Source organism: Urtica dioica, chromosome 7 (genome assembly GCF_054948205.1).
Source record: "Urtica dioica subsp. dioica isolate 48M chromosome 7, U.dioica_male_clone48M_v1_H2, whole genome shotgun sequence".
Classification (NCBI taxonomy): Eukaryota; Viridiplantae; Streptophyta; class Magnoliopsida; order Rosales; family Urticaceae; genus Urtica; species Urtica dioica.
The window spans coordinates 40,070,691-40,083,996 of NC_142762.1; the positions used below are offsets into that span (position 1 = coordinate 40,070,691).

At 38.2% G+C, this 13,306-nt stretch overlaps 1 long non-coding RNA gene across 4 annotated transcripts; it reads right to left on the reverse strand.

Annotated features, from left to right (window-relative positions):
* Positions 1 to 6,425: 6,425 nt before the first annotated feature.
* On the reverse strand, positions 6,426 to 9,146 carry LOC149391543 (uncharacterized). 4 transcript variants are annotated; one of them, XR_016300032.1, is made up of 7 exons: positions 9,055 to 9,146; positions 8,636 to 8,921; positions 7,996 to 8,547; positions 7,712 to 7,881; positions 7,417 to 7,531; positions 6,574 to 6,693; positions 6,426 to 6,477 (listed from the first exon to the last, which is right to left on the reverse strand). It is a non-coding gene; the product is annotated as an uncharacterized LOC149391543 (long non-coding RNA). The 4 variants fall into 4 exon arrangements; XR_016300034.1 differs by having other exon boundaries at positions 7,996 to 8,053; positions 8,142 to 8,547; positions 8,636 to 9,140; XR_016300033.1 differs by having other exon boundaries at positions 6,574 to 6,610; positions 8,636 to 9,140.
* Between the last annotated feature and the right edge of the window lie 4,160 nt (positions 9,147 to 13,306).

Consider the following 13,306-nt stretch of genomic DNA (forward strand, 5'->3'; position numbering starts at 1 on the left):
TTTAACACTAAAAATTAACATTGGTACTCCCGAGTAATGGTCTCCTTTTGTAAATGCATGGGTTTGTCTTCAATATTTAAAGTTTAAAGTATCTTTGTAATTCATGTCTAAATGTCCAATATAATTACTATTATACACATTCATCTCAAGTAAGAATATATTTCTATAGTAATAATAAAAAGGTCAAACTTGTCCAAACCTCAATTTCTGTCAAGTGTTTTTTAAAAAGAAATAGAAAAGTATTATTAATATATAAAATGATAAATTACACTGTTGCCCTTTTAACTATATCGCTTGTAACATATCACTCTATCAAATTTAAAATCATGCACCACAAATGCTGAAATTCTACATTGTAACAAACACCTCTTTCTGTCAAAATATTTGTGACGGCCGTACAGTATGAGATTATACTTTATGCACGTGAGTGAATTTTTTTTGGAAATTACGATAATACCCCTATCGATGACTATAATACAACATTAAAGAAAAATATTTAATAAATATCCGTTCTAGCATTTTTATTTCCGGTTAAGAGCGTTAAGGCTTTGAGTTTGAAGGCCGTCTTTCTCACTTTTCATAAGCTAAGCTTTTATTTCCGGCGATGGCTGCGAAGAGAGATGGACCAATGATCGGGATCGATCTCGGTACAACTTACTCGTGCGTCGGTGTTTGGCAACACAACCGAGTCGAAATCAACACCGTGAACCCCATCAACATCGTCTTCGATGTGAATAGGTTGATGGTAAAGATATTCAATATTGCCAGACCGGACCGCACACATATGTGAGTTGTTTTTTGGCCTAGAAACGGACCGCACGCAAAACAAACATGTCATTCCCATAAAAAGAAGACCGAAAAGAAAAACAACCACCAAACCAGAAAAAAAAATGTTTTCTTTACATTATATCTTATAGCTCCTAGCCAGTCCCTAAAAGTATGAATTATTATACTTCGGGCACATATAATGAAGCCATAATAAAACCATGTTTTGGACATTCCATCATTCGTTGTTGAAAAAGACTTCCATCTCTGACCCTCTTTTAATCCCAAGATCCGGTCAGAACACTGACTTTGACGGCCTCAACCTACTATGAACCCTCGTTTGATTTCGGTGCAGAGAAAATAAGTCGCTGAATGAAAATTGCGGCTTTTCAAGTACCACGATATTATAATTTCAAAAAATTCACCGGCAAAATTTGAAAAATTTAAGCAGAAATGAAATTTTAACACTATAAACTTTTGTTAACATTTTTCTCAATTAGTCATCGATCACTGACATCATTACCACTAATTACACTTATGACACGTATTTTCTAGTTTGTTAGACTTGCATGAAAAATAACAAAACTATAATCATCTGAATGATCGAGACTGCTATCTATAAAAGAAATTGACGAGAAATTGACGGGAACAGACTCCCTTCGAGTTAATTGCAATCACGTGGCTCACCAAACCTTCAAATATTGTACTATGCTCGCCAAATCATTGGTGAGATAAAATTGACCTCTAAATACTCGATTGAAAGCTTTGACATTCTCTTTACTTCCCTTTATCCTCGATCGAAGTTAAATAGATTCTAACTTTTTTTATTTTTAATTCAAGTCTTCAAATCTTTCATATCGAAAAAATGTTTTACCGTCTTTGTTATTTTATAACTTTTTCATACAAATGATAGTGATTTGCAGTAACTTATATTTTTCATAGTTACTCAGACTCCCACAACGGTCACCATCCAGGCTCAAGCGCATAAATTGTTAAATGAAAAATGACTCTACAGATTGTAACATAAATTGTTGTATGGAAAAAAAAAAAAAACTCACATTAATTATTGTATTAATGACATTGTAAAATTTAGATACTATATATTTTTACATTATCACATTTGATACTTTAAATTCTTCTTTTTGCAGGTGCATGTTTACGTGAAGATCCAAAGATAGCAATTCTTCAGATACAATAGTCTTATTATATATATATATAAACTATATAAAAAAGATAAAGTCAACTTCGAGACAAATCCCAAAGCTCATTTTTTAAGCCAAAAACTCAAAATTTCATTTAGATATATTAACCAAGGCTACGCTAAGCTGATTAAACGCACCATAGAAGAAACCGCTATACTCGTGGACATTTAATACCAAGAAGCAACAAAAAATAAAATAACTAAAACCAGCAAAGTAAAATGCTCCAACAGACTGCCACTCGGGAAAATAATGATATCACGAGATACTAAGCTACTACCAACCAATATATATCTTAAAATTAATAGGGTAAATAAATAAAACACAGTTGTAAAAAAAAGGCCTAAATAGCTTGCATAAAACCACCACAAGAACTATCATAGTATGCCACTATAAATGACATCAATACAAACGTATGTAGACTGATTTCTAAATCAAAAGTTGACTGAATAAACATACAAATTGTATATATATTAGTATAAATAAATAATAAGTGTCTATCATGCACTATGAAAGCATAATCTACTGACCAAAACAAATCTAACACAAACACGCCGTGAGGTAGACATTAAATAAATAAATCATCTCACCGTCACACGCCCATACGAGATAAGAAAGATAGAAAGCTAACAACACAAACATATAGTATAGACTAAAAATCATATCACACAAGGAAAGTATAAACAACAAACAAATAAATGACACTGATACGAGCATCATACTCGAAACCAATTTTTTATTATGCCACGATCATCACGCACTACACAAAATACAAGTATTTAAAGCCACACACCACAAAAATAAAAGACAACCCATTAAAGAGAGAGTAAACTAAGTAAACAATAATGAGTAACAAACTCAAAATATATTCATAAGGCTACATCTTCAAAGTACTATCACGCGCAAATTCATAGAAACCAGACAAAAAATGGAGAATTTACATTAACGACACTACAAAGGGACCTACTTATACTATAATTCATATAGAACATAAAAGAAAATGGTAAAGCTAAACAAACGGTACGTACTGTATACATCTAGAGATTCAATCATAAAAAACCAAGTAAAAACAATCTAAGAAATTCAATCATTAAGAACCAAGTAAGAAGAATCTAAGAGGTTAAATCATAGAGTACCGTAAAAATCTAAGAGATTCAATCGCAAACAATTTAAAAAAATCAGCAATAAATGCAAAGAAGCCAAAAGACATAATATGGATATTCATGCAAGACCAATAGCGTCTTGATACTTGACCTCCACGAAGACCGAGAATAGAAACTTTTCTCCCGGAATGATCGATAATCCAAGCATGGTGTGACGATAACCAGACGGATCTCCCAAAAACGTATATGTTTTCCATGCGCAGAAACATATAAGAATTCACCGTTCACATATTATACCCATCCTCACAGCCAGAAAATGAATACTCGAGACAGCCAGGGATCCAAATATAAAAGCCCAACGCAAATCAGTACTCACCAAAAAGAAGTGTTGACCAACGACTCATAACCAGAAATACGTTTCTGTTTATATACCAAAACATCCTAAATTCCACCATTTAACCTCAAATAAAGGGCAAAAAAGAATCTAGTACCGGCTCAGAAGCAAATCACCATCCCAAAATATAAGTAATCAAACCAAAATATAAGACCCTTGAAGTCAATACACGGTCCCAAAATAAAAGCAACCAAACACATGGCATAAGCCCCTTGGAGAACTGATACCATAGTGACTCGCCACAGGGAAGAATCCGTACAGAAACACTGAGAACCAAATAAGTTCCAACCACTGATCAATTCCGCAACCAAATAACTATCAATTCCGCACTAGGATCATGGCAAGAAACTTACATAAGAGAAACCCAATAGAAAGAACAAATCAACATCACTCAGCATAAATGCCCGAACCATCTTGAACGGAGATGTATACACGAAGGAAATATACAATCTCGCACATGAGCAACCTCACAGAGACCAATACCTTATAGAAACTGCGTCCCAATCCATGTAGTTCTCGAAACAATTTCGAAATCTTGACTGATTTGCAAAATATTAAATTTCAAATAAAGAAATTGCTCAACTGCACAATGAAACGTGATTTTAATTTTTAATTTGGCTGCTCCTCCGTCCCTATCTTGCCCTTATCCATTCACCGACGCCACTTCGAACGGAGTTTCGATGTCTCTGACAGAGGATCCGCACGTAGACCCACCACGTTCCGAATTTTGACACTCCGCCCGAGCACAAGGCCAGGTACATCCTGGAGACCTCGCGGGCCGTGAATGCACTTTGTGGGACTTTGTGAAAACAGAACTCGTATCGAATAAGACATCCATAGTACTGCACATTAATCTTTAAATTTACAAATTAGAAAAATACGTAAATCATTTCAAGAGAACTAGTTCATTTTAAGAAAATTCCCTTCTACTTTACTGAGATGATATGTATTCATAAAACATGAAACTTTTAAAGCATACAAAGCTAAAAGGTAAAATAAAAAATGGTATAAAGGACGTGCACGGCCAAAAAAAATAAAGATAAAAATGAGAATATAGAGTTGATCTGAGTCAGAGGATTCTTTACCGCAACAAGCCATTAGTCTTTGTGTATAAAGTCGGCTCTGGTACGAAAAGAAACTGAGTCCCAATCCATAAAGATATTTCATGCTTGAGTAAGAGAGAAGCCATGGAAATAAATTCGCTTTTGCTAAACTGACCCAGACAATCTTGAAAGATGAGAAAAAAGCAAGCCAATAGACCATTCAGCAGAAAATCAACCGATCACAAAAATAGCAAAATCCAAAAGCATTGGGTTTGTGTCTTGACCATATCTGCAAAGGAGTAATTCCACAAGAATTTAAATTTGAAGCACACCAAGACATCACTCGGCTAATAAAGTAGTGATCTTATTTTAAGGCTTTGATACCATAGAAAAACAGTGGCTAATACTGATATAAAGGATTTTCATGAGCCTGAAACCTTAAACTATGTATAAAATTAAACACACATAGAGATAGAAACTCAATGGGGCCACAAGTTTTTATATTATTATTGTAGGTAAGAGCATGACCGACTACATCATAGAATAATAGATAATAAAAATAAGAGTTATACGTCCCTGCCAACCAAAAGCAAGGTCAAGACAATCTACAAGGCTTACAAAGGAAACTACCTTCGTATATAAATAATATAAGAAAAAATAAGAAGATAATTCGATCAATATCACAGTAGAATAAACCTAAATTTATTGATATTATAATGTCCTAGCTTATGTTCTCATTGTGAATTTCCTTCCAGACTCGAAAAGCACAACAATAGCTCAAATACAAGTTTTTTTATTATTAGAAAGGGAATTCAGTGGAAATATTACCCATCAAAGGTCACGCTTACTAAAAAAAATCTTAAGTTAAAGCCCTATTCTAAAAACTTTATGACAAAAAAATGTGATACTCGGGGAGCCACTCACATGGCCGTGAGCCACTTTAGAACTTACTGTTTCCCTTCCCGCAATCACGAATGCTGATAACAATGTATCTGTTTTGAGAACAAGTAGTTACTGTGAGAAGGAACATATTGGATTATGGCAACGAAATCACCTCAAAGTAGAGGTAAAATAGCAAGGCACGTGAAGAAACTAATTCGTCGAGGCATAAAATAAATGATTCTGTATTCACGTCTTGCTCAAAATAAAACCGGAAAAACACATCACTGTTTGAGTTATATTATCCAGTGCAACAATACCATTTGAAAAGAAGTAATAAAGAACCAGAGATCGACTCCGACTGACACAGATCAAAACGCTTCAACTAAAAAGAGGCAACAAAATATAAAAGTAAAATTGGCAACAAAATCACTTCGAAGTATAAGTATCAAAGCACATTAAGAAACTGAGTCATCAAGGCATAAGAGAAATGGTACTGTAGTCATCAAGGCACATGAAGTAACTGAAAACACATCAATGTTAAGTTTATTCGGTGCTACATTAACACTCGTAAATAAATAAATAAACAAAAGAACCAGAGATCGAATAGGACTAACACATACCAAAGCGCTCCGACTAAAAAGAGCCAATACAAAATAAATATGTACAGATAAAGTACATCATAATGGAATCGAGCTAGACGGAGGTTCATATTGTTGACCACACAACACACACCTACAGAGACACACAGGGTTATGTTTTACGGTGTAAAAAGAACGCTAAAAATAAAGGTGTCAGGGGTTAGCTATGTTATCATGACTTTACATAATGTCTGGTTATTTAACTTTCCTTTTCTACGAAAATGAAGCACAACTTTCTATCAACTCTGGTGCCATTCGTGATTTTTTTTTTCTTATATGGGTTATGCCTATGCTTTGATATAACTTCATATATAGACTTTTAATTAGTCCCATAGGCAGAGGCGATCAAAACAGATTTCCTTCAGCTCAATCAAAAGGGAAAAATACCAACCTCTTCTGACCTTTTGAAAATTGAGTGAAGTGATCCTCCCAACGCCATTGAAATCCCGAGTCCTACAGGAATGATACAGAACTAATAAATCTCTGAAAGCTTGAAGATATATTGGCATGCAAAAGCTGACAAGAACAGTTTTCAGATGAGAATCCAACCTGCTTTGCACTGAATCTCCAATTCCGGCCGGATTACCTGTCACGAGAGAATTGCTATATCACATCTTCACCCCCACCATGATGAATTAACAACGCAAATTTGAATCCATAAGCTAGTATCTCCATGAAATATTCCACAAAGACTAGAGATTGTTTAGAAAACATAGGCAAAGGGACAAGTGTGTAATATCGCGTATTTATTCGGCATAATGACAACAGTAATAGTAAGATTCATTCAGATGGTAGAAAGAGGCCAACGGGCTATAAACCTAGGCCTTATAGTACAAATTTTGAACCATGCTATATTTAACACATTTATCCGCATGCTTGTAAATTCCATGATACATGCCCATTGAGATATCAGCAAATGAAAGAAATAATTAAATAATAAAAAAATAAAAATAAAAACCAACAGTACAAGAGAATAATCTCGCTTGATATTCATATTCATAAAGAATACTTTCTTTTTATTTCTAAAGTTTGTTCAGGGAAAGTCTCAGAAGGAATTACCAGCCCCAAAACAAATTACAGTTATGTTTGTTTAAAATGAGAAGTGAAAACTGCTTAGTTTGTGAACTCCTTTTGTGAGATGAACCATAATACTTTCAAACAAAAATAATTGCATATGTAAAACTCAGTGCTTTACATAGTTCCCATCTCTTATCTTAGTAACACAACAAATTAAACAAGCAGATTAAGAAGATGAGTGCCTAAACAAACACAATAAAACAGAGTTAAGCGAAGAATACATGTCTTCCTCTTCCACTTCATGTGATGAACACATAGAAGGATACATGGCTATTAAACGAGCAGATTTCAAACACAGATATACAAACAAATTACCTCAAAAGCTGAATGAGATTCCTCATCACGCTCTGTCCTTGGATAGTGCTCCTAACCGACGAGGAGGTTGTTCTGGTCAAACTGGACCTTCGTGTTCAAAAGACCAATCCATGACCTACAAAGAGCATAGTTGAAAAGACCTTTTGATTAAATTTGAATTTTGAGAGAGGTTATAAAATTCACCAACATGAAAAAAATGCGTTCATAACATTATGTCCCTCTATGAACAACTATTCCTAACATTGCGTTTCGAAATTCTTATTAAGGGTATATACTTCTTTTCTTGTGCAGTTACCTCTATCTAGGTAATAAGTTGACTGACATTATACCATGAAACACAGGTTTCAAAGTTTAATAAATTATCAAAGGCACAAAAATCTCCTTGTAGTTCTCAACAAAGGATCAATAGGTACTCTCCAACTGGTCTGGTACGGGATTGTCTAGAACTTGAAGCCATAATTTCACCTGTAAAAAAAAAAAACAAAAAAAAAACAAAAAAAAAAACAAAAAAACAAACAAACCACACTAAACAAACATAAATTCTCACATCAGTTCTAAGATTATGATAGTATCACACACCTTTTTGCAGGTCACGACTCCCAGAACTATGTGCAATGGGAGGTCAAGTTGGCCCTTCCTTGAGGCAATTGGTAAAAGTAACTACTAAGCAATTCATAACAACGCCGCTTGTAGAAACCAGCAGAATAAAAGAAGATATTATTTACCCGTGATCTTCTCAAGTGTTGAAAGCTCCATGTCCATTCAATTTCTTGTACGAAATCGCCGTCTATCTCAATCCGGCCATCCTTATAAAAAGGCATCGATCTCACAAGCCATAGAGTACGAGCCGGATGTATCAAATTCTTCCGCAAAGCCTGTGTAAAGATTTCGGGTTAGAAACAATTACACAAAAAGGAAAAGAAAAAAAAAGTTACTCCCTGTTTACAAAATTCTTGTCTATGCTTCTTATATGTCAACATTGTATTCTTCTTCCCTTTCTTCTACTCATCTTCCTTTCATACAAATACTGAAAGGCATCAATAAGATTCCTGAGACAGCATCCTTGTGGGTCGCGACAGCAGGGAATGACCCACCTGGAGTCGAACCGACAACAGAGTGTGCTTCCATACCCTGGATCAGCAAACAACAACAAATCAACTATTACAAGCAATTTCAGGAACAATTAGCAAAAAAAAACACAAATAGAGAGGGACAACACGTGATACTGGAGGATTCACTTCGGGACGGGGCGGGCCGAGGAGTGCCATGGTTGAGTCGAAACGACACTAATTAGAGACTGAGAGCGGGTGAGAGGTTTTAGCTTTCCTCTATAGGTTTTTCACGGAAACTCTCGCTTGATTTCATTGTGGAACTGGAGACCCGTCGGAAGCTGTGATCCACCAGCCAGACCAGTTAAAGGCGGTTCGATCTGGCAGATCAATATCACCACCTCCAAGAGGAATACCTTCCGACCTGTCTCAGCACTGACGATCGGTCCTACGATGCTGGAATGAACGGGTCACACCAGTTCTTAGCTTTATGATTGTTTCACATACCTTGTGCAGGGTCATTACTCCCAGAAATGCTCTCGACTAGATATCTCTAACCATGAAATGTGTTCCTTCCTACACGATATACCTTTATAGCGAAAAAGTATGGAGCTTTGAATAACAAAAAGCTAAGATCCAAAGCCCCAAGTCCTTCATCCCTGGGACGTTCAGCAAAGTGCCATGGTAGGCTAGTTCAATATTGCATCAAGCCCAAAATAAATATAAAAATAATTAGAACATGGTTAATTACAATATGATAACAGATACACTGTGATAAATTGGATAATGTCTTATATGCTAACCTGGGAGTCACTCGCAACAAATTAGGTTCTTGAGAGAATCAGGGATGTTGATTCCGGGGTATCATCACCGAATCAAACAAGCTTCAGCGAGCAGTCAACTATGGGAGGCCGACCATCTCTTCGATGACAATGGGAGGTCAAGTTTGCCCTTCCTTGAGGCAATCGATAAAGGTAACAGATAATACAATTCATAATAACGCAGCTTATAGAAATCAGTAAATAAGACAAGATAGTGTTCACATATACCAGTAGACAAGATAGTGTTCCTCGGCTACAAATTCTCGTAAGAGGTTGCGGTCCTTCTCGATCCGACCTTCCTTACAAAGCACGCCGATCTCATTCGCAATAGAGATGCCGAAGAAATTATTCTCGCCAAGTCTGCATAAAGATATCGAGTTAGTAACATATACATAAAAGGGCAAAAAAGAAAAAGAAATGCATAGAAATACTGACAGCCATCACAAGATTCCGGAGACAGCGTCCTCGGCGGCGACGGCAGAGAGGGAGATCGGGCTGGTGACCAGCGTCGATTCGAACTGGTAACATAGTGTGTTTCTAAACCCTGGATCAACAAACAAGAACAGATCTACAATTAAAGATAATTTCATAAAGAATTAGCAAAAATATAAAAAGAGGGAGGGCTCGTGATACTGAAGACGATCAAGTGGATTCGCGGCAGGGCGAGCTGTGGAGCCGAAACGAAATGAAGAAGAGAAACTGAGAGCGGGTGAGGGGTTTAAGCTTTTCTTTCTAGGGTTTTTACGGAAGCGACGAAGCTGGAAGGGACGGGTCAAGGGCAGCCGACTTCGGATAACCGGTAAGAGGGATTACCTCTTTTCTTTTGCAGATTACCTCTCTCCGGGTAAGAAGCTGACCTGCATTGTACTGTGAAACCACATATTTCAAAGTTTCATGAATCATCGAACGTACCAACATCTCCTTGTCGTTCTCACCAAGGGACCGATCAATAGTCTGCAACTGATCCGGCACGGGATTGGTCAGAACTCAAAGCCTTGTTTTCACTTGTAACCGGAATAAAAAATATATAAAAAAAAAAAAACAACCCACATTAAACAAACAGAAATTTTCACACCAGTTCTGAGATTACAATTGTTTCACATACCTCCACAGAGAAAAAAATATGGAGGTTTGAATATATAAAAAAAAAACTTGGATCCAAAGCCCCCAGTCCTTCATGCCTATATGATAATAGATACACTGTCATGAATTAGATATGTCTTATATACTAACCTGAGAGATTCCCCGGAACAAGTGAGGTATTTAAGGGCATTGGCGATTTCTTATATACACTGTCATCGCCGGATCAGACGAACTTCAGCGAGCAGTCAACTGTGGGAGCCCGGCGATCTCTCGATGACGGACTCCAGCTCTGTGCTATGGGAGGTCAAGTTTGCCCTTCCTTGATGCAATTGGTAAAGGTAAGTAAAAAAATCAATGCATAATAATGCCGCTTGTAGAAATCAGTAAATAAAACAAGATATTGTAGAAATCGGTAAATAAAACAAGATATTGTTCACATATACCAGTGGTCTTCTTGAGTGTTGAAAGACCCATGTTCCTCGGCTTCAATTTCTTGCACAAGGTTGCCATCTTTCTCGATTCCGACCTTGCTTACAAAGAGCATCGATCTCACTCGCCAGAGAGAACGAGCCGAATTACTCTCTCGTACAGCCTGTATAAGGATATCGAGTTAGAAACAAAGGCACAAGAGGACTATAAAGAAAAGGAAGAAAAAGAATATGCAAAAGAAAATGGACATTGATCACAAATTGTTTATATCTCAACACTGTATTGTTCTCCCCTTTCTACTCTTCATCCTTTCGTACAAATACAAAAAGACATCATCTGTGACCCGTGCGGAGTCGAACCAGCAACAGAGTGTGCTTCCATACCCTGGATCAGCAAACAACAACAAATCAACTATTACAAGCAATTTCAGAAAGAATTAGCATAAAAACATACACAGAGGGACGAAACGTGATACTAGTGGTGGATTCACGGCGGTTGAGTCGAAACGAAGCAAAACGAATATTAAAGAGACTGAGAGCGAGTGAGGGGCTTTATGTTTGTTTCTAGGGTTTTTACGAAATCTCTCGCTCGATATCGCGAAGGCACTATTCTGAGGCATCTCCGGCAGTGGGACTTGTCTCCGCAGCCAATCTCGCTCTCCACCCGCGCTTTTAGCCCAATAACCGCCTCTGGAGCCCCGACAGAAGCTCGCCGGACGGGCTGAGATCTGGTGGTTGTGACATGAACTGGCCTCCGGACACACCGCAGATCAAGACAACCAACACCAGTCTCGGCAGAAGATTGAAGTACCCGTTATCGGCGAGCTTCTTGCTAAGGTCACGATCGGCCTTGCAATGCCAGAGACGGAATCGAGGTTTGGCGACAAGGCAGAGAGGGAAAGACTAGGAACTAACGAAATGAGTTAGAGCGGGTGAGGGGTTTTAGCTTTCCTTTCTAGGGTTTTTCCGGCACCGACGAAGCTGGAAGGAACGGGTCAAGGGACAGCCAATCTCGATCTCCACCGGCGCTTTTAGCCCAATAACCGCCTCCGGAGAACCGGTAGAAGCTTCGCCGGACGGGTTGAGACCTGGTGGTGGTGGCACGATCTGGCCTCCGGACACACCGCAGATCGACACCAACGACGCTAGTCTCGGCAGAAGATTGAAATTCCCGTTACCGGCGAGCTTCTTGCTAAGGTCACGGCGATTCCGGGGACGGCATCGAGGTTTGGCGACGGGGCAGAGATGGAATGGCTGGGAACGAACGAGATGCGACGGTGCCGTAAAACCCTAGATCGCCATTTCACGCCGGACGGATTAAAGGAGGTGCGATCTGGAAGATCGACACCACCAACTCCAAGAGGAGTACCCGCAACCCGAACATGGCGACCTTTCGACTGGGCTCGGCGCCGACGATCGGACATACGCCACAGCCAATCTCGCTTCTCCACCCGCGCTTTTAGCCCGATTACCACCTCCGGAGAACCGATAGAAGGTCGCCGGTCGGGCTGAGATCTGGTGGTGGTGGCGCGACCTGGCCTCCGGACACACCGCAGATCGGCACCACCACTCCAGTCTCGGCAGAAGATTGAAGTACCCGATATTCGAACATTGAGGACCGGCGATATTTTTTATGAGGTCGGCGACGGCGTCGAGGTTTGGCGACGGGGCAGAGAGGGAATGGCTGGGAACGAATGAGCTGAGACGGTGAAACCCTAAATCGCAATTTACACGCCGGTGATCCCTGTTTTATATACCACCAGAAACTTGGCCTCCAATTAACTTTCCCTTTTCCTTTCCCTCTCTCCTCGCCGTTAGATTATATTTTGATCCAGCGGTTGTAATCTGTTGTTGTGATAATTGCCTTAATTACGATTCACCCCCAAGATATACACCAACGGATATAAAAACCAATAAAAACACACGGTATTATAATATTAATAATCATCAAATGACTTTTTTTCGCTTCAAGAGACCATCAAATGACTCGCCCAGCATTAATTAGCTCTCCGCGTCAAATTAATTTCCTTTTCTTTCTTCTCGCCGTTAGATCAGGTTTATGATCCAACGATGGTGTTGTGACTTTTGATCCAACGCGGGAAATTATGTTTCTATAAGTCCCTTCATTAACATTTTCCATTTGGAACACAATACATTGACAATTCACACGATCCACTTATAAGATCTCATAATTAATTATCAGACACAATCGTAAACATATTAGACTTTCATTTCCCAAAATTAAGTTGTGATATTTTATAGAGTTGAAAAAAATAATATACATGTATTTACGCCATCTTAATTATCAATTTTGCAAAATTCACATTGAATCTTATATTTCTTTATAGAGTTTACGGCTACTAAACTCGAAGATCGTGCTGGCGTATTGTGGAGGCAACTGAGGAGGACACATGATGTAGACGCCATGACGTGGGAAGAGTTTGAAGAGCTTTTTTATAGACAGTTTTTCCCACAGAGCTTCCGAGATGAAAAGGTTAGAGAATTCATT